The sequence below is a fragment of the Eleutherodactylus coqui genome, chromosome 8, assembly GCF_035609145.1.
Source record: "Eleutherodactylus coqui strain aEleCoq1 chromosome 8, aEleCoq1.hap1, whole genome shotgun sequence".
Taxonomy (NCBI): domain Eukaryota; kingdom Metazoa; phylum Chordata; class Amphibia; order Anura; family Eleutherodactylidae; genus Eleutherodactylus; species Eleutherodactylus coqui.
This window is the reverse complement of record NC_089844.1, coordinates 103498307-103517901: the sequence shown is the minus strand read 5'-3', so window position 1 is coordinate 103517901 and position 19595 is coordinate 103498307.

Genomic DNA, 19595 nt, shown 5'->3' with positions numbered 1-19595 from the left:
CTACATTCATGGAGGTGATGATATCATGGGGAGATAATATCAAAGCAGTTGTAGATACAGGAGCAAGCTGTTCCATACCACCAATGTCAACAAAAAAGGTATTGGGAACACGGCTGGAACCAATTACTTGCATTGATTCCTGAAACATTTTGGGTGAAAAGTAAAACAGATGTGGGTAAGATGCCAGTGACCCTTGTAAAAATACAGGTCATAGATGGAGCATTAACACCCAAACTAAAATAGTATTCTCTCAGTCCAGCGCAGATCCAAAGTTTGAACATACAGATTGGTGAACATCTGAAGCTGGATGTCATTAGGAAATATTTTTCCCCTTATAACATGACCCTTTTTCCCTGTAGAGAAGAAGAAACCCAAAGACCAACCTATTGTGTACCAACTGATTTATGGCCTTTGGGCCATTAATGTCATTATTGTGTCTTAGACTCTAGTAGTACCAAATTCATACAATCTCTTATCACAAATACATGCCAAGACCAAATGGTTCACTGCGATAGATCTTGATTATGCCTTTTTTAGTATTCCACTAGGTGGCAACAGTGCATGATAGGGAACATCTTTGCTGCATCTGTCTTCCCCAAGGGGGTAAGAATTCTCCTAATCAATACCATAGGGCTGTTACTCAGGTCTTACAGGAATAAGTCCCTGAAGGGGAGAGTATTGAGATCTTTCAGTACCTAGATAACTTGTTGTTCTGTAGTTGAGATGAAGAAGATTGCAGGCATGACAGTGTTTCTCTCATGAAATTCTTGGCATAAAATGGGTGCAAAGTCTCAAGATACAAACTCCAGTTTTGTTTAACTAATGTTGTGTTTCTAGGACCTTGTATTTCACAAAGTACCAAATATTTGTCACAGGAGCAGAGAATTCTATCCTTCTTGTGCCTATGCCTAAAAACACACAACAACTCTGTACTTTTCTAGGGTTGGTTGGATATTGCAGGGAATAGATTCCCTCAGCATCAGCTCTCATGCAACCACTGTATGATTCCTTAGGCAGACAACCATTTTCCCTAACCCAGGATTAGATTACTTGTGTGAATCAGTTGAAACACTCCATAATGTTTGCCTCAGCCCAGGGACTGCCCAAATACAACAGACCTTTTTTGTGCTTTGTCATAAGGTAAAACGTCATGCCCAGGAAGTTCTATCCCAACTACATGGGGAAAGCATAGGCTTGTAGCCTACTACTCTTGCAGGTTGGATCTTGTTATTAGGGGTCTTTTTCTTGCATCAGAGCAGTGGCTGCTGCAGCCTTGTTGTAGGATATAGCAATTGACATTGTTCTTGACCACCCCTTGATCCCTATGGTGAAACATGCAGTTAGTGAAATCTTAAACCAAACTCACACCAAACACATGTCAGTTTCTTAAATTGCCAAGTACGAAGCTAGCCTCCTTACACCATGCAAATTAACTATCAAGAGATGTATGCTGTGCTGTGCTGAATCCTGCTACATTACTTCTGTAGCCTTCAACACAGGAGGAGGAAGAGAGGTACCATGATGAGTGGGAAACGTTCGAGGAGTACATGGAGAAGGTTCTAAGGCAGGCAGACTATTACTGTCTCTATTCGTGGTAGGACAAGTTCCTAGAGTATTCAATTTCCCAGTTTCCAGATGAGCAGCATGGTTGTTTGGAATTTCTGAAAATTTAGACAAAATCTTTTGACCATGTACACGAAGAATCCATTGCTAACACAAATCTTACGTTTTTTGTAGATGGTTCCAGGTACAATCTTGATTGATCCTATAAAGCAGCTTATGCCATCACAATGCTGACTGAGGTAGTGAAGTTAAAACCCCTCCCTCCATCTCGGCACAGGAGGCGAAGCTGAAAATGTTTGCTGAAGATTGTGAGTTAGCCAAGGCTAATGTAACTAACACATACTCTGATTTCAGGGTTTTTATTGACATTGTTCACAATTACAGACAAAGTTAGAGGAGTAGATAATTTGTTTAGTCCTCTGGTAAGCCAGTTAAAAATGTACAGAGTGGTCTACAAATATCAAACAATTTTAAATACTTGGGCATCCAGGTCACCAACACGACAAACCGGGTTCTTGATCTGAATGTACTTTCCTTAATTGACCTCTACAGATCCAAATTTAAGACCTGGGGATCTCTCCCTCTGTCGGTGGCGGGTCGTATTAATTTAATCAAAATGATAGTCCTGCCCAAGTGCCTCTATACTTTACAACACATCCCTGTGCCTGTCCCAAGGAAATTTTTCCGGACCATGAACTCTCTTATGACCACCTTTATATGGGGAAGCTCTCGACCAAAACTCAAACTTTCCACCCTACAAAGACCCAAGAATGAGGCCGGGGCAGCACTCCCAGACTTGTTCCTATACTACCTAGCGGGTCAACTGGTGCATCTGAAACCCTGGCTAGGAGACAACCTGCTACCTAACTCGGAAGCACATCTAGCTTCAACCCTGAACATACCTAACCTTTGGCCGGTGCTAGAATTTCTCACCACAGTGGCGGGAGGAATGCTACCCATCCACAAACTGGCGACACAAGTGTGGCGCCTGGCTAGGGAAGTGAACGGGTTTGTCGACATAACAGCAGATATGCCACTGTGGAAAAACTCCGGGCTACGGGAACTAACACTGCTACCCGTTCTCGAAGCTTGGAAACAGCATGGCATGATAAACCTGGGTGACCCATATAACTCAAACACTTTTCTATCCTTCGAGCAACTGCCAAACCAATTTCAAATACCCCGAAACCACTTGTATAAATTCCTGCAGATCCGACACGTGCTCCAGGCGCAATTCCCACTGGCTATCAGCAATATATCACATTATCCGTTAATAGGCATATTAAGATCACAGGGCCCCAGAGGTCTCATTTCAACACTATACTCCCAACTAACAACCTCAAAAGCTGCTCAGGAGATCCCTCCAGCCCTCTCCAAATGGAAGTCTCTAATTCCAACACTGACAGAAGAAACCTTCCAAGAAGTCCTAGAATCCCCTCTATTGGTCTCCCCCTCAGCAAACAACAAAATGACCCAACTTTATATAGTTTACCAATGCTACCTCACCCCGGCGAGGCTTCACAAGATGGGCAGAAACCCAACGCCACACTGTACTCGCTGCAATTGCACGTACGTGGACTTTTGGCACATGATTTGGGACTGCCCACAGATCCAGACATACTGGAATGAAGTCATAAACTTATTATCCACAATCCTGGACGTCCCGGTTCCCATCACCCCAGAAATCTGCCTCTTTGGCGTTCTTGACGCAGAACACTGGCACCACTATAATAGAATCTTCTTACGGGAAGTATTATTTCTTGCCAGAAAGGTTATCGCGTTACGCTGGATGGACCCGAGAGGTCCAACTCTGACATTGTGGAGAAAGATCACCAACGCAACCATACCGTACAACAACTTCGTATACAAAGCGCAAAAATGCCAAGACAAATTCCAAAAGGTATGGGGCCAGTGGTGTGACTCGTCGCTGACCCTCTTTCTTCAGCAACCCTTTACCCTAGCCATATCAGTACTACAAAGGCGGCAACGTTAGCTTGAAGATACAAATCGATCACTGCCTATATGGATTCATCTCCTCAAACCACCTCACCTTTATCCCTTACTTATATATCTTCCAGAAGACGCTTCTCCACTACCTCTTTACTCCCCCACTCCTCTCCTCACCTCCTTTCCACTGACGAGAGTACTGTATGTAACTAATACTATATAACTTATAGATGCCTGAATCTAAGCTTTATGAAAGTCTATATACTGCAGTTGTTGTGTTGTACTAGTTGTTAACTTGTCAATAAAATGAGTTTTAAAAAAATATACAGAGTGTGAGGGAACTGTTTGAGGCCCTGGGTTTTTCCCAAACAGGTAGGTATTGTAAAGGTACAGACTCACACAAAGGAAACTATACTAGAAGCAAAAGGGAGCAGACTGGCAGATGAAGCATCAAAAGCTGCTGCCCTCCTACCTTTAAAGATGGAGAAGGTACATATGGTTAAACTAGAACAGGGATCAGTAGATGTTGGCCTGCTTAAACAATTCCAAGCTCAATTTTCCAAAATCTAATGAGAAGTAGAAGCAAGAGGATGCTGTTCAGGAGGTGGATAGCATATGGAGAGAAGGTATGAAAGCGAGTCTACCCCAAGCCATGTACACAATAATGATTCAACTGACATAGGGTCCTACATATGCATCCAGGGAAGGAGTGTGTGATGTTTTGGCTACTGCCCAGATTCAGCATTGCTGCCACAAGATTTGTCCAGTGCTGCTTCATTTGTGTTTGCCATAATCCAAGTATGATGGAAGGCATACTTTCAAGACTGCCTACCCACTTCAGGAACTGCAGGTGGACTGCAAACAGCTCCCAGCAGTTGGCACGTATGAGCATGTCTTGGTGTGCATTAACCTTTTCTCAGGGTGGCTGGAAGCTTGGATTGTGACATCAGCAAATGCTAAAATTATGCAAAAGAATCTGATGACTGAGGTGCTGTGTAGTTATGGGGTCCCAGAGGTCATAGAAAGTGACAGAGGTACACATTTCACAAAGTGTTGCAGGAAGTAATTTATGTTCTGGCAATTTATCAAGCTTTCCACACTCTACTATCCACAGAGCAGTGGGAGGGTGGAAAGATTAAATGTGACATTTAAATTAAAGATACAGAAAGCAATGGAGGAGACAGAAAAGCCATGGACAGAGTGTTTGCCCATTGCCCTTTACTCAGTCACAACTTCCCACATGTAGTCTGTTTGAGATTTTCTTTGGCCAGGCCCACAAGATAGGGCTAAATTTTCCCCAAAAGGCTCAGATGCAACACTCAGTTATCATGCAGTATGTTAGCACACTGCAAAATTGCCTTACAGAAGTCAATAAACAGGTTTATGATTCTATTCTAGATCCAGACTCAGTTGAAGAAGGTCATTTTATAAAGCCAGCAGATTGGAGTATGTGAAAAGACTTGTAAGAAAGGCACCGATGATGCAAACATGTCTGATTGCCCTGAGGACCATTGATGCTGAGTTTTGTGATAAACTGATAGAATTATCAAAGAATACATTTTTGAAAATTCATGCTACTGTTGCATCAAACACAGGACTAAGTGATTGTTGGTTATGTATTCACATCCCTATATCTTTGGATATTATGCCCTAGACTATCACACCACTTACAAAAAAAAGCCCTTAAAATGACTAGACTCCCCTCTCTAGAAATCCTGATGTTCCAAAGATGCTACCTCTTACAGGAGTCACCTGGAAAAAAAAACTCCCTTGAATGCTCATTTGAACTGGTAACCCTCAAGTAAAGACCCTTGTTATCCAACCCAGTTATGTCCTCAGCTGTTATGTCAACTATGCTGAATGTGACTGCAGAGCATACGACATCAGGAACAAAGAAGGTGTGCATGACTTCCTGATTTCACTCAACAACACTGACTGTGAGGGAAGATCTAATGACTGTCAACTGTGTTGATGTAGCTGGTATAGTGTCTAACAAAGTCTTGCTTGGCTTGCACATGAAATTAGATGACAACACATTAGAGTATGACAGGGACACCAACAAAATACTCATAGACATGGTGATAGCGGGTTGACTGGTGGGAGTTTTTAATCAATCAGAGCAGGCTCTTCCACACAATGCCTAAGCTCTGTGTGGTTATAGCACATGTAGATGGCAACTATTACACCAATCTGGGGTTTGCACACTAGCTAAACTGAGTCCAACAACTTGAGTGTGGGAATGCAAGTACATTCAGATACAGCAAGTGCCCAACTATACTTTAGTTATGAGAGCCAAAGGAAAAGCTAAGCCTCTAGTGCACATGCCATGGGATCGGAAGTTTGGGTACACAGTGACAATTGTGGGACTACAGATTAAGAATGCACATGCCATGGAGAAGTTAGCTGAACTTCCTGACATTATCACCAATGATATTTTTAACGTCTTAAATATAACATCATCTGTGCTTAGTCATATACTCATTGTGACCAATCACCACACTCTGGTTCTGTATTTCCAGTTGAATTAGGTGGCATGTTTCAAATGCTGGACCCTGTTTATTGCCATTATGTAGATGAGGATGGCAAGGTGCAGTTGGTGTCAAACATAGCATATGCAAAGCGACTGGAAAAACAATACCAGAAGGCTAGCTTGCAAGAAGTCTAGAATCCCAAATGGCCTGTTTGGCTCATTTGTTTCAACCCACCTAATTGGTTTACTGATGTTCAGGGTTAGATAGGAGGAATACTTGCTACCATGGCACAACTAGTCCTTGTTACCTTGATGTTGCATGTGTACTTTAAGGTTGTGCTCAAAGTAGTTCTAAGGTGTTTAATGTTATGTTTTGCTTCAGCTAAGACCTATAAAATACGGAGGGTACATGTGTTCCCCAACAAACTGTATGACAGACAGGTATATGCTGAATTAGAACTGAATATCTAGGACAATATGATTTACAGCACCTGCATATCTCATGAAAACCTGAGGGATGGCTGGTGTTGCCCAATATTCAGCACTTGTAGCCCAAATGACGCAGGAGTCTGCAGTGTCTGCAAAATACCTAAACCTTAAATATTTACCCTTGTGCTGTTCCTGATATTACAGCACTGGAAGCAGGAATCCAGCTGATGAATAGCTATTGGCCCTAGTGGACTATCGATGACTGGTGGTAAATTATATTCAAGAGGAGCAAAATGTGGAAGAAATTAATTTAATGAATAGAATTGTACCAATATCTGGTACAATAGTTCACTGCTGGATAACCTGTAGTAATCTAATTGCCTAATCAATTATTAGAATTATTTGAATTCCTGTAAACCTTTGTACTAACAATTCTTACAAGTTTATTAGGAAAGAGGAACTTTTGAGGATGTTAGCAGTTATTTCGGAACTTTACACTTTTATCTATGGGACAAAGGGAATTGAGATTTAGCTACCGGCAAGTAAGACAATTCAGACTGTTAGTCATAACCATAAAAATATGGAAGTGCTATTGCAGGGGATCTTTACGACCATACACAGAATAGCTTTTATATATATATAGTGTGATTGTACATATTCAAAGGATGTAAGGGGCTGATTCCAGGGAGAAAAAAAAGTGGTTTTTGAACGTATGTCCCAGAGAGCAATACAAATGCATACAAGTGTGCCTGTATTGTATTTCTCTCCCCAGCCAGCCCATACGGTCCCTCTCCCCAGAAGGAAGAATTAATTGGGAACCCACAGACAAGGTGAGATGCACCTTGAAGTCTTACTTATATTTCGCAAGAGTAGGGTGTAAGAAGAAGTTTAATTTTATTTCAAACACCAGTGTCTGTGTGTAAATCACTCGCCTTTAAGTCGATTTTTTTTACAATGACAACATCCCAAACAGAGATAACAACCTAGCTTTGGATAACCAAACAAAGACTGATGTAACATAGTAACATAGTTTGTTAGGCCGAATGAAGACAATGTCCATCTAGTCCAGCCTTCTATCCTCCTGTGTTGATCCAGAGGAAGGCAAAAAACCCCAAGAACAGAAGCCAATTAGCCCTTTTGGGGGGAAAAATTCCTTCCCGACTCCCTAATGGCAATCAAACTGTTCCTTGGATCAACCCCTAATAGTTCCTACCTGCTGTATACCCGGATTACCAATTAAAGGGGTTGTCCCGAGAAAGCAAGTGGGGGTAAGCACTTCTGTATGGCCATATTAATGCACTTTGTAATATACATCGTGCATTAAATATGAGCCATACAGAAGTTATTCACTTACCTGCTCCGTTGCTGGCGTCCTCGTCTCCATGGTGCCGTCTAATTTCAGCGTCTAATCTCCCGATTAGACGCGCTTGCGCAGAAGGGTCTTCTCCCTTCTCTTGGGTCTCGGCACGAGTGGCGTTCTGGCTCCGCCCCCTTCTACGCGTCATCGCGTAGCTCCACCCCGTCACGTGTGCCGATTCCAGCCAATCAGGAGGCTGGAATCGGCAATGGACCGCACAGAGCCCACGGTGCACCATGGGAGAAGACCCGCGGTGCATCGTGGGTGAAGATCCCGGCGGCCATCTTGGTAAGGTAAGTAAGAAGTCGCCGCAGAGCGGGGATTTGGGTAAGTACTAAACTTTTTTTTTTTAACCCATCCCTTATGTTTGTCTCGCGCCGAACGGGGGGCCTATTGAAAAAAAAAAAAAGCCGTTTCGCCGCGGGACAACCCCTTTAACCTAAGATTTATAACCTATAATATCCTTCCTCTCCAGAAAGACATCAAGTCCCCTTTTAAACTCCTCTATTGATTTTGCCATCACCACTTCCTCCGGCAGAGAGTTCCACAGTCTAACTGCTCTTACAGTAAAGAATCCCTTTCTATGTTGGTGATGAAACCTGCTTTCCTCTAAACGTAGCGGATGCCCTCTTGTTACCGTCATAGTCCTGGGTATAAACAGATCATGGGAGAGATCCTTGTTTTGTCCCCTCATGTATTTATACATAGATATTTGATCACCCCTTAGCCGTCTTTTTTCTAGAGTAAATAATCCCAATTTGGATAGCCTCTCTGGGTATTCCAGTCCCGTCATTCCATGTATCAGTTTAGTTGCTCTTCTTTGAGCCCCCTCCAGTACTGTAGCATCTTTCCTGAGCACCGGTGACCAGAACTGTGCGCAGTATTCCATGTGGGGCCTGACTAGTGCCTTGTATAATGGAAGGATAATGTTCTCATCCCTCGCCCCTATACCTCTTTTAATACACCCCAAGACTTTATTTGCCTTTGCAGCAGCTGACTGGCATTGGTTACTCCAGTTTAGTCTACTATCCACTAGTACCCCCAGGTCCTTTTCCATATCACTTTTCCCTAGTGGTACCCCATTAAGTGAATATTGGTGATATCCGTTTTTGCTGCCCATGTGCATAATCTTACATTTTTCAATATTAAACTTCATTTGCCATTTTTCTGCCCAAGCCCCCAGTTTATCTAGGTCCGTTTGTAGCCGCACATTGTCCTCCGTTGCATTACTTATATTGTATCATTTTGTGTCATCTGCAAATATTGATATTTTGCTGTGCAGTCCCTCTATCAGGTCATTGATAAATATATTGAACAGAATGGGGCCTAATACTGAACCCTGTGGCACCCCACTAGTGACTGTGGTCCAATCAGAGTACGAACCATTTATTACCACCCTCTGCTTTCTATCATTGAGCCAATTCTTTACCTAATTACACACGTTTTCACCCAAACCGAGCTGCCTCATTTTGTATATTAGCCTATTATGTGGCACGGTGTCAAAGGCTTTAGAGAAGTCCAGATATACGAGATCAATAGATTCTCCCAGGTCCAGCCTAGAGCTTACTTCATCGTAGAAACTGATCAGATTTGTCTGACATGACCCTTCATGAATCCATGCTGGTGAGGAGTTTTTCCCTTGTTCTCCTTGAGGTACTCATCGATGGCGTCTCTCAGAATCCCCTCGAAAAGTTTTCCCGTTATGGAAGTGAGACTTACTGGCCTGTAGTTACCAGGCTCACTTTTGCTCCCCTTTTTGTAAATTGGAACCACGTTGGCAATGCACCAATCCAATGGTACAACCCCGGTCTTGATAGTGTCTAGAAATATTAGATATAGCGGCCTAGCTATCTCGTCACTTAGTTCCCTTAGTATCCTTGGGTGTATTCCATCTGGGCCTGGTGATTTGTCGATATTAGTCTTCTTTAATCACTTCCGCACTTCCTCTTGTGTTAGGTATGACATATTTTGTGAGGAGATCATTTTATTCCCCTGCATCTCGTGTGGCATTTCCTTTTCATTTGTGAATACACTTGAAAAGAAACTTTAATAGATTTGCCTTCCCTCCATCATCTTCAATTATTTCTCCTGCATTACTTGTTAAAAGGCCAGTGCTCTCCCTGCAAATCCTTTTGCTGTTAATATAGTTGAAAAATAGTTTCGGGTTGTTTTTGCTCTCTTTGGCGATCAGTCTTTTATATTATACACCAGGCTCACATCGGTTTTAACTAAACTATCTTAAAGATTTCTAGATCTTCTATAGGTCATACATGGTAACGGGTAATTAAAAAAAAAAAAAATGGAAATGTTTGACACAAAATGCCTTTTCACATCTGGCAATATTTGCCTCTTTACCACTAACCATTGAATATACGATGAAACGGACTAACAGAAACATTTGCATTTATTTCTATTTTATATATTATTCCCCATTGACAATCTATCAAATGTGGCAGATAGTTTCTTTCAAGAAATTTATTACACATATACTCCATTTTATCCTCTAAATAAACTAGATGTTGAACAATCCATTCAATTCTAAGCATTTCTCTATATGGAAATGACCCCAACATAGATCTTGGATAGTGAGTATCAAATCTTAATAGATTATTGCAGCCTGTGGGTTTCCTGTATAAATCTGTCATAAATTCATCATCAGATCAATATACCACAGTATCCAAAAAATAAAAGGATTCTTGGCTTGCTTACTGTAACTTGCTACTGATTAATCTTCCCCTCACTAAACACTCCATTTTCCAATCTATCCTGAATGCAGTAACCAGACTTATCTTTTTGTCCAACAGCTACAGTGATGTCTTCACTTTGGCCTATCACTTCAGTGGTTACCTGCTGTCGGGAAGGCAGATGTGGATCCATCTTTACACATAGCAGTTTGGCTTTGGGCTTTCTGACTAGGTAGCACCTGTGAAAGCCTAGTTTTCACCCTTGATCTCTACAAGTGGGATATGGTGTTTCCAACAGGGTCCCCAAGCCATGACTCACACAGATAGTCCTGGTAGTTTGACTGCTGATGCTGCTCTGGGCTAAGGTGCTGCACCTGAAGGTGTGAAAAGGTGCATATCCAAAACACTTGCTATGGTCAGGACTGATGGTACAGGTACAATTACAAGGTCCAAGCTGAAGGTCAGAGCAGACAGCAGACAATAACAAAGTCCAGAATACAGAGCTGTGATCAGGGAACACAGAAGTCAGAATTGTCAGGAGTCAGGCAAGGGTCAGAACTGCAATAAACACAAAAAGGGACTTGTCACAATGGCTTAATATCACTAATTGCTTAGGCATCCTTCATAGTGAGTAGATGCATAATAAAACAGAATGTTGAAAGTGGGGACAACTTAGGGAGTAAGTACTGGCCCCTTAAGAGAGAGCAGGAGCACACATGTACCCTATGGGCAGAGAGCTGAAAGTTAATAGAGGAGGAAACATGATATACAGCATGTTACAGACAGTGATGCCCGATGGCAACCCCAGGAGTAGGTGAGCAGGGTGAGCAACGACAGCATAACATGACACCTGCCAATTATAGAATACAATTTAAAATCATCACTCTCCTCCATGATGCTCTCCACAGTGATGCACCACCCTATATTTCTGTCTATCACTCTCCTCATGCTTTCCATTCTGCTAATGTCTTTACACTTATTTTCTCTTTAATACGAACATTCCATTCCTGTCTTGATGATTTTTTTCCGATCTGCACCAGTTCTCTTGAATTCACTACCTCATATAGGTTAATCCACTATACTCAGAGTTTCAAGTGTGCCCTAAAACAGATCTTTTTAAGGACAGTTTGCCATAATTTCTAATCTAACTATTCTATCCAGCTTCTACATTTCCCCTGAAAACCCAACCATCTTCATCTCAATGTATCCTGGAAAACCCATACACCCTAATGCAAATCATATCTGTATGTACACAAATACCAGCTGATGACTGACTCATATATATTCATTTAAACTACTAAAAGAAGAACATGTAACTCTTGTGTCACCCCTATTTCCTCATAGATTATAAGTTTTTGTGAGCAGGACCCTTACTCCTATGTTCCCTGTAATTCGTAAAGTGCTGTGAAATATGTTGGTGCTACATAAGCAAATAAATTATATATATATATATATATATACATATATATATATATATATATATATATACATATATATATATATATATATATATACATATATATATATATATATATATATATATATATATAGTGGTTTATTAAAGCTTTATGCATCCTTATCTATTTATGTTTGTTTTTTTATAGTAAACTAGCTTACCCGTCGCGCATTGCTGCGAAGACAGACAGACATACATTCATTCGTTTTTATATATCTAGATAACAACCAATCACAGCACAGCTTTCATGTTACCTTAGCAGTAAGAGAAATAACAACCAATCACAGCGAAACTTTTATTCTGCCTCAGCAATATAAAAAATAGCAACCAATCACAGCGCAACTTTCATGTTACCTCTGCGGTATTATATATAGCAACCAATCACAGCGCAGCTTTCATGTTACCTCAGTGGTATAATATATAACAACGAATCGCAGCACAGCTTTCATGCAACCTCAGTAGTATAAGAAGTAGCCACCAATCACAGCACAGCTTTCATGTTACCTCAGCAGTATAAGAAATAGCAACCAATCACAGCACAGCTTTCATTTTACCTCAGCATTCTCAATATCCAGCAATTGTCTTGCGAAACGTTTGGCGGTGCATCATTTTCTGGTTATCCCGTTGCTCGTAATGCCTTTTGCTTTCGTGCTTGAGATGGAAATCAAACGATCTTTGTCTGGGGGGCATAACTGTCGACAATGCTCGTACGCGCGGCACCTATCATAGGATAGTTGTACTATGCCTATAATCTTCCCAGGAGTGTACTCAGCAACTTCCCAAAGTCTCATGGCAATTGGATGAATGGTGTAGTAATGCATAAAAGACAGACAGACGTACATTCATTTATATATATCAGGAAGTGAGAAAATTACATTCCGTAGGTAAAATTTGGACGCTAATTTTTTTGCGCATAGAATTGAATAATCGACTTGGGACCCATTAACTTTTCCTATTTATGGCATAATTAATGCCCGTGCCAAATTTCAAGTTTCTATGTGAGAAAATGACATTCCGTACGTAAAATTTGGACGCTAATTCTTTTGCGCATAGAATTGAATAATGGAGTTGGGACCCATTAGCTTTTCCTATTTATGACATATTCAATGCCCGTGCCAAATTTCAAGTTTCTATGTGAGAAAATTACATTCCGTACGTAAAATTTGGACGCTAATTCTTTTGCGCATAGAATTGAATAATCGAGTTGGGACCCATTAGCTTTTCCTATTTATGACATATTCAATGCCCGTGCCAAATTTCAAGTTTCTATGTGAGAAAATTACATTCCGTACGTAAAATTTGGACGCTAATTCTTTTGCGCATAGAATTGAATAATCGAGTTGGGACCCATTAGCTTTTCCTATTTATAACATATTGAATGCCCGTGCCAAATTGCAAGTTTCTATGTGAGAAAATTAGATTCCGTACGTAAAATTTGGACGCTAATTCTTTGGCACATAGAATTGAATAATCGAGTTGGGACCCATTAGCATTTTCTATTTATGACATATTCAATGCCCGTGCCAAATTTCAAGTTTCTATGTGAGAAAATTAGATTCTGTACGTAAAATTTGGACGCTAATTCTTTGGCGCATAGAATTGAATAATCAAGTTGGGACCCATTAGCGTTTCCTATTTATGACATAATCAATGCTCGTGCCAAATTTCACGTTTCTATGACATTGGGAAGCGAGAAAATTAGATTCCGTACGTAAAATTTGGACGCTAATTCTTTGGCGCTTAGAATTGAATAATCGGGTTGGGACTTATTACCTTTTCCTATTTATGACATAATCATGGCTCGTGCCAAATTTCAAGTTTCTATGACATTGGGAAGTGAGAGAATTAGATTCCGTACGTAAAATTTGGACGCTAATTCTTTGGCGCTTACAATTGAATAATCGAGTTGGGACCCATTACCTTTTCCTATTTATGACATAATCAATGCTCATGCCAAATTTCAAGTTTCTATGACATCGCGAAGTGAGAGAATTGGTGGCAGTGATGGAAATCAAACGATCTACGTGGGGGGGCGCAACTGTCGACGACGCTCGCACGCGCGCCATTTATCGTAGGATAGTTTTACTATGCCTATAATCTTCCCAGGAGTGTACTCAACAACTTCCCAAAGTTTCATGGCGATCGGATGAATGGTGTAGTAGCGCATAAAGGACAAACACACAGACAGACAGACAGACACGCAGACATACATTCAATTTTATATATATAGACTAGCTTACCCGTCGCGCGTTGCTGCGAAGACAGACAGACATACATTCGTTTTTATATATCTAGATAACAACCAATCACAGCGCAGCTTTTTTAGGTTACCTCAGTGGTATAATATATAACAACCAATCACAGCGCAGCTTTCATGTTACCTCAGCTTTATAATATGTAACACCCAATCACAGGACAGCTTTTATGTTACCTCAGCAGTATAAAATATAACAACCAATCACAGTGCAGCTTTCATGTTACGTCAGCGGTATAATATATAACAACCAATCACAGCGCAGCTTTCATGTTACGTCAGCAGTAAGGGAAATAACAACCAATCACAGCGCAACTTTTATTCTGCCTCAGCAATATAAAAAATAGCAACGAATCACAGCGCAGCATTCATTTTACCTCAGCGGTATAATATATAGCAACCAATCACAGCGCAGCTTTCATGTTACATCAGTGGTATAATATATAACAACGAATCGCAGCACAGCTTTCATGCAACCTCAGTAGTATAAGAAGTAGCCACCAATCACAGCACAGCTTTTATTTTACCTCAGCATTCTCAATATCCAGGAATTGTCTTGTGATACGTTCGGCGGATGCATCATTTTGTAGTTGAACACGCATCCCGTTGCTCGTAATGCCTTTTGCTTTTGTGCTTGAGATGGAAATCAAACGATCTTTGTCTGGGGGGGCATAACTGTTGACGACGCTCGCACGCGCGCCACCTATCGTAGGATAGATGTACTATGCCAGTAATCTTCCCAGGAATGTACTCAACAACTTCCCATTAACTTTTCCTATTTATGACATAATCAATGCTCGTGCCAAATTTCAAGTTTCTATTACATCGGGAAGCGAGAAAATTTGATTCTGTACGTAAAATTCGGACGCCAATTGTTTTGCGCTTAAAATTGAATAATCGAGTTGGGACCCATTAACTTTTCCTATGTATGACATAATCAATGCTCGTGTTAAATTTCAACTTTCTATTACATTGGGAAGCGAGAGAATTCGATTCCGTACGTAAAATTTGGACGCTAATTCTTTTGCGCATAGAATTGAATAATCGAGTTGGGACCGATTAGCTTTTCCTATTTATGACATATTCAATGCTCCTGCCAAATTTCAAGTTTCTATGTGAGAAAATTACATTCCGTACCTAAAATTTGGACGCTAATTCTTTTGCGCATTGAATTGAATAATCGAGTTGGGACCCATTAGCTTTTCCTATTTATGACATAATCAATGCTCCTCCCAAATTTCACGTTTCTATTACATTGAAAAGCGAGAAAATTAGATTCCATACGTAAAATTTGGACGCTAATTCTATGGCGTATAGAATTGAATAATCGAGTTGGGACCCATTAGCGTTTCCAATTTGTGACATATTCAATGCTTGTGCCAAATTTCAAGTTTCTATGTGAGAAAATTGTATTCCGTACGTAAAATTTGGACGCTACTTCTTTTGCGCATAGAATTGAATAATCGAGTTGGGACCCATTAGCGTTTCCTATTTATGACATAATCAATGCTCCTGCCAAATTTCACGTTTCTATTACATTGGGAAGCGAGATAATTAGATTCCGTACGTAAAATTTGGACGCTAATTCTTTGGCGCATAGAATTGAATAATCGAGTTGGGACCGATTAGCGTTTCCTATTTATGACATATTCAATGCCCGTGCCAAATTTCACGTTTCTATGACATTGGGAAGCGAGAAAATTAGATTCCGTACGTAAAATTTGGACGCTAATTCTTTGGCGCTTACAATTTGTAGTTGAACACGCATCCCGTTGCTCGTAATGCCTTTTGCTTTTGTGCTTGAGATGGAAATCAAACGATCTTTGTCTAGGGGGGCATAACTGTCGACGACGCTCGCACACGCGCGCGCCACCTATCGTAGGATAGATGTACTATGCCAGTAATCTTCCCAGGAGTGTACTCAACAACTTCCCATTAACTTTTCGTATTTCTGACATAATCCATGCTCGTGCCAAATTTCAAGTTTCTATTACATCGGGAAGCGAGAAAATTCGATTCCGTGCGTAAAATTCGGACGCCAATTGTTTTGCGCTTAAAATTGAATAATCGAGTTGGGACCCATTAACTTTTCCTATGTATGACATAATCAATGCTCGTGTCAAATTTCAAGTTTCTATTACATTGGGAAGCAAGAGAATTCGATTTCGTACGTAAAATTTGGACGCTAATTCTTTTGCGCATAGAATTGAATAATCGAGTTGGGACCGATTAGCTTTTCCTATTTATGACATATTCAATGCTCCTGCCAAATTTCAAGTTTCTATGTGAGAAAATTTCATTCCGTACCTAAAATTTGGAAGCTAATTCTTTTGCGCATTGAATTGAATAATCGAGTTGGGACCCATTATCTTTTCCTATTTATGACATAATCAATGCTCCTGCCAAATTTCACGTTTCTATTACATTGGGAAGCGAGAAAATTAGATTCCGTACGTAAAATTTGGACGCTAATTCTTTGGTGCATAGAATTGAATAATCGAGTTGGGACCGATTAGCGTTTCCTATTTATGACATATTCAATGCTCCTGCCAAATTTCACGTTTCTATTACATTGGGAAGCGAGAAAATTAGATTCCGTACGTAAAATTTGGACGCTAATTCTTTGGCGCATAGAATTGAATAATCGAGTTGGGACCGATTAGCGTTTCCTATTTATGACATATTCAATGCCCGTGCCAAATTTCACGTTTCTATGACATTGGGAAGCGAGAAAATTCGATTCCGTAAGTAAAATTTGGACGCTAATTCTTTGGCGCATAGAATTGAATAATCGAGTTGGGACCCATTAGCGTTTCCAATTTGTGACATATTCAATGCTCGTGCCAAATTTCAAGTTTCTATGTGAGAAAATTACATTCCGTACATAAAATTTGGACGCTAATTCTTTGGCGCATAGAATTGAATAATCGAGTTGGGACCCATTAGCGTTTCCTATTTATGACATAATCAATGCTCGTGCCAAATTTCAAGTTTCTATGTGAGAAAATTACATTCCGTACGTAAAATTTGGACGCTAATTCTTTTGCGCATAGAATTGAATAATCGAGTTGGGACCCATTAGCTTTTCCTATTTATGACATAATCAATGCTCCTGCAAAATTTCACGTTTCTATTACATTGGGAAGCGAGAGAATTCGATTCCGTACGTAAAATTTGGACGCTAATTCTTTGGCGCATAGAATTGAATAATCGAGTTGGGACCGATTAGCGTTTCCTATTTATGATATATTCAATGCCCGTGCCAAATTTCACGTTTTTATGACATTGGGAAGCGAGAAAATTAGATTCCGTACGTAAAATTTGGACGCTAATTCTTTGGCGCTTACAATTGAATAATCGAGTTGGGACCCATTAACTTTTCCTATTTATGACATAATCAATGCTCGTGCCAAATTTCATGTTTCTACGACATTGGGAAGTGAGAGAATTAGTGGCAGTGATGGAAATCGAACGATCTACGTGGGGGGGGCGTAACTGTCGACGACGCACGCACGCGCGCCATTTATCGTAGGATAAATGTACTATGCCTATAATCTTCCCAGGAGTGTACTCAACAACTTCCCAAAGTTTCATTGCGATCGGATGGATGGTGTAGTAGCGCATAAAGGACAAACACACACACAGACAGACAGACAGACATACACGCATACATTCAATTTTATATATATAGATTAGCTGATATACCCGGCTTCACCCAAGTTAATTTAATACAGGTTTTTACATGTTGTTCGCATGGAAAATTTTATGAAGAAAAGGTTACTTTAGAGGAATCGAGGAATAAAATATGTATACAGATGCATGTACCGATGTCCTTCTGCAGAATGTGCCATCGCCTCTCACTCTCCTCACTTAGGACCTAAAGAGTGCTCGTGCCAAATTTCACGTTCGTACAACACAGGGAAGTTACATTACATAGGGGTGCACTTACTTTTGCAATTAGCATTGAATAATCGAGTTGTGACCCCTTTACTTTTTTAATTTAGGAACTAAAGAATGGTTGTGCCAAATTTCATGTTTGTACAACACCAGAAGGTTACATTACATAGAGGTGCCAATACTTTTGCACTTAACATTGAATAATCATGTTGTGACCCCTTTACTTTTCCTATTTAGGACCTAAAAAATGGTCATGCCAAATTTCATCTTTGTACACCACCTGGATGTTAGAGAATTAAATTAGGTACATTACACAGGGGCGCCAATACTTTTGCAATTAGCATCGAATTTTCGAGTTGTGATCTCTTTACTTTTCCTATTTAGAACCTAAAGAATAGTCATGCCAAATTTCATGTATTGTCAGTCAGTCAATGAGTTAGTCAGTGAGGGCTTTTACCTTTATATATATAGATTTCAAGTACTACTACAAGCAATAGTAAAAAGGCAACTCAGAATTCTGATCTTACATGCAAACAACTCAAAAAAATTATCCTAATGCGCAAATAGTAGGAATTAGTTAAGCAGGCAAAACAATACAAATACCGGTGATCACGAAAAAGAGGAGGAAAGAGGAAAATATATAAGATGCATTGATCCCATTAAAGATTGCTGGATAAGTGTTTGATGCCTTCTTTTAAGAGGAAAATAAGGAAAGGTATATGTATGATTTGGTGCTGATAACAGAATGCAAGAGCTAATATATCAGAAAAATGACCACTATATTTTACAACATTCCTTTAACCCCTTGAGTGGCGGGTTTCCTACCACCCTGTCATGCCCACCAGGGCAGGTTTTTTAAAATGGTCTAATCATTGAATTTCAACTAATTTTGCAGTTGCGTCTCAAGAGCCATAACTTTTTCATTTTTCCATTGACATGGCCATGTGAGGGCTTGTTTTTTGCGGGACAAGTTGTGATTTTTTAAACAGGGGGGAGGAAAAAAAGAAATGGGGAAAAAAGAAAAAAAGGGGCCATGTCATTAAGGGGTTAAATAATGCATTAACTTCCTTCTCTGGGTCATTAAGACGCATGGATACCACATGTGTGATTGTATTTTTGATTTTTTTACAAAGTAAAGGGAGACAAGTGTTTTTATTATTTTTTAATTTTTTTTATTTTTTTTGTCCCTTTAGGGGACTTCCACAGGGACCCATCAGGACCCCTGATCACATTCTGGGGGTCCGATGGTGACAGCCCTTTACATGCTGCAGTGACAGCCCTTTACATGCTGCAGTCACATAGACTGCAGCATGTAAGGGGTTAACACAGCAGAGATCAGAGGTTTTCTCTGATCTCTGCTGTAAGAGCTAGTACCCAGCTGTCCTCTGACAGCCAAGCACCAAGCTCTCCCTGCCACAGAGACCATCGGCTTGCTTCTGACAAGCCGATGGTCTCTATGGCAACCTGTAAACAAAGCAGGAGATTGCCGACATATCGGCAATATCTTCTGCTGGTTTTTCAAAGCCCTTGCTTTGTTC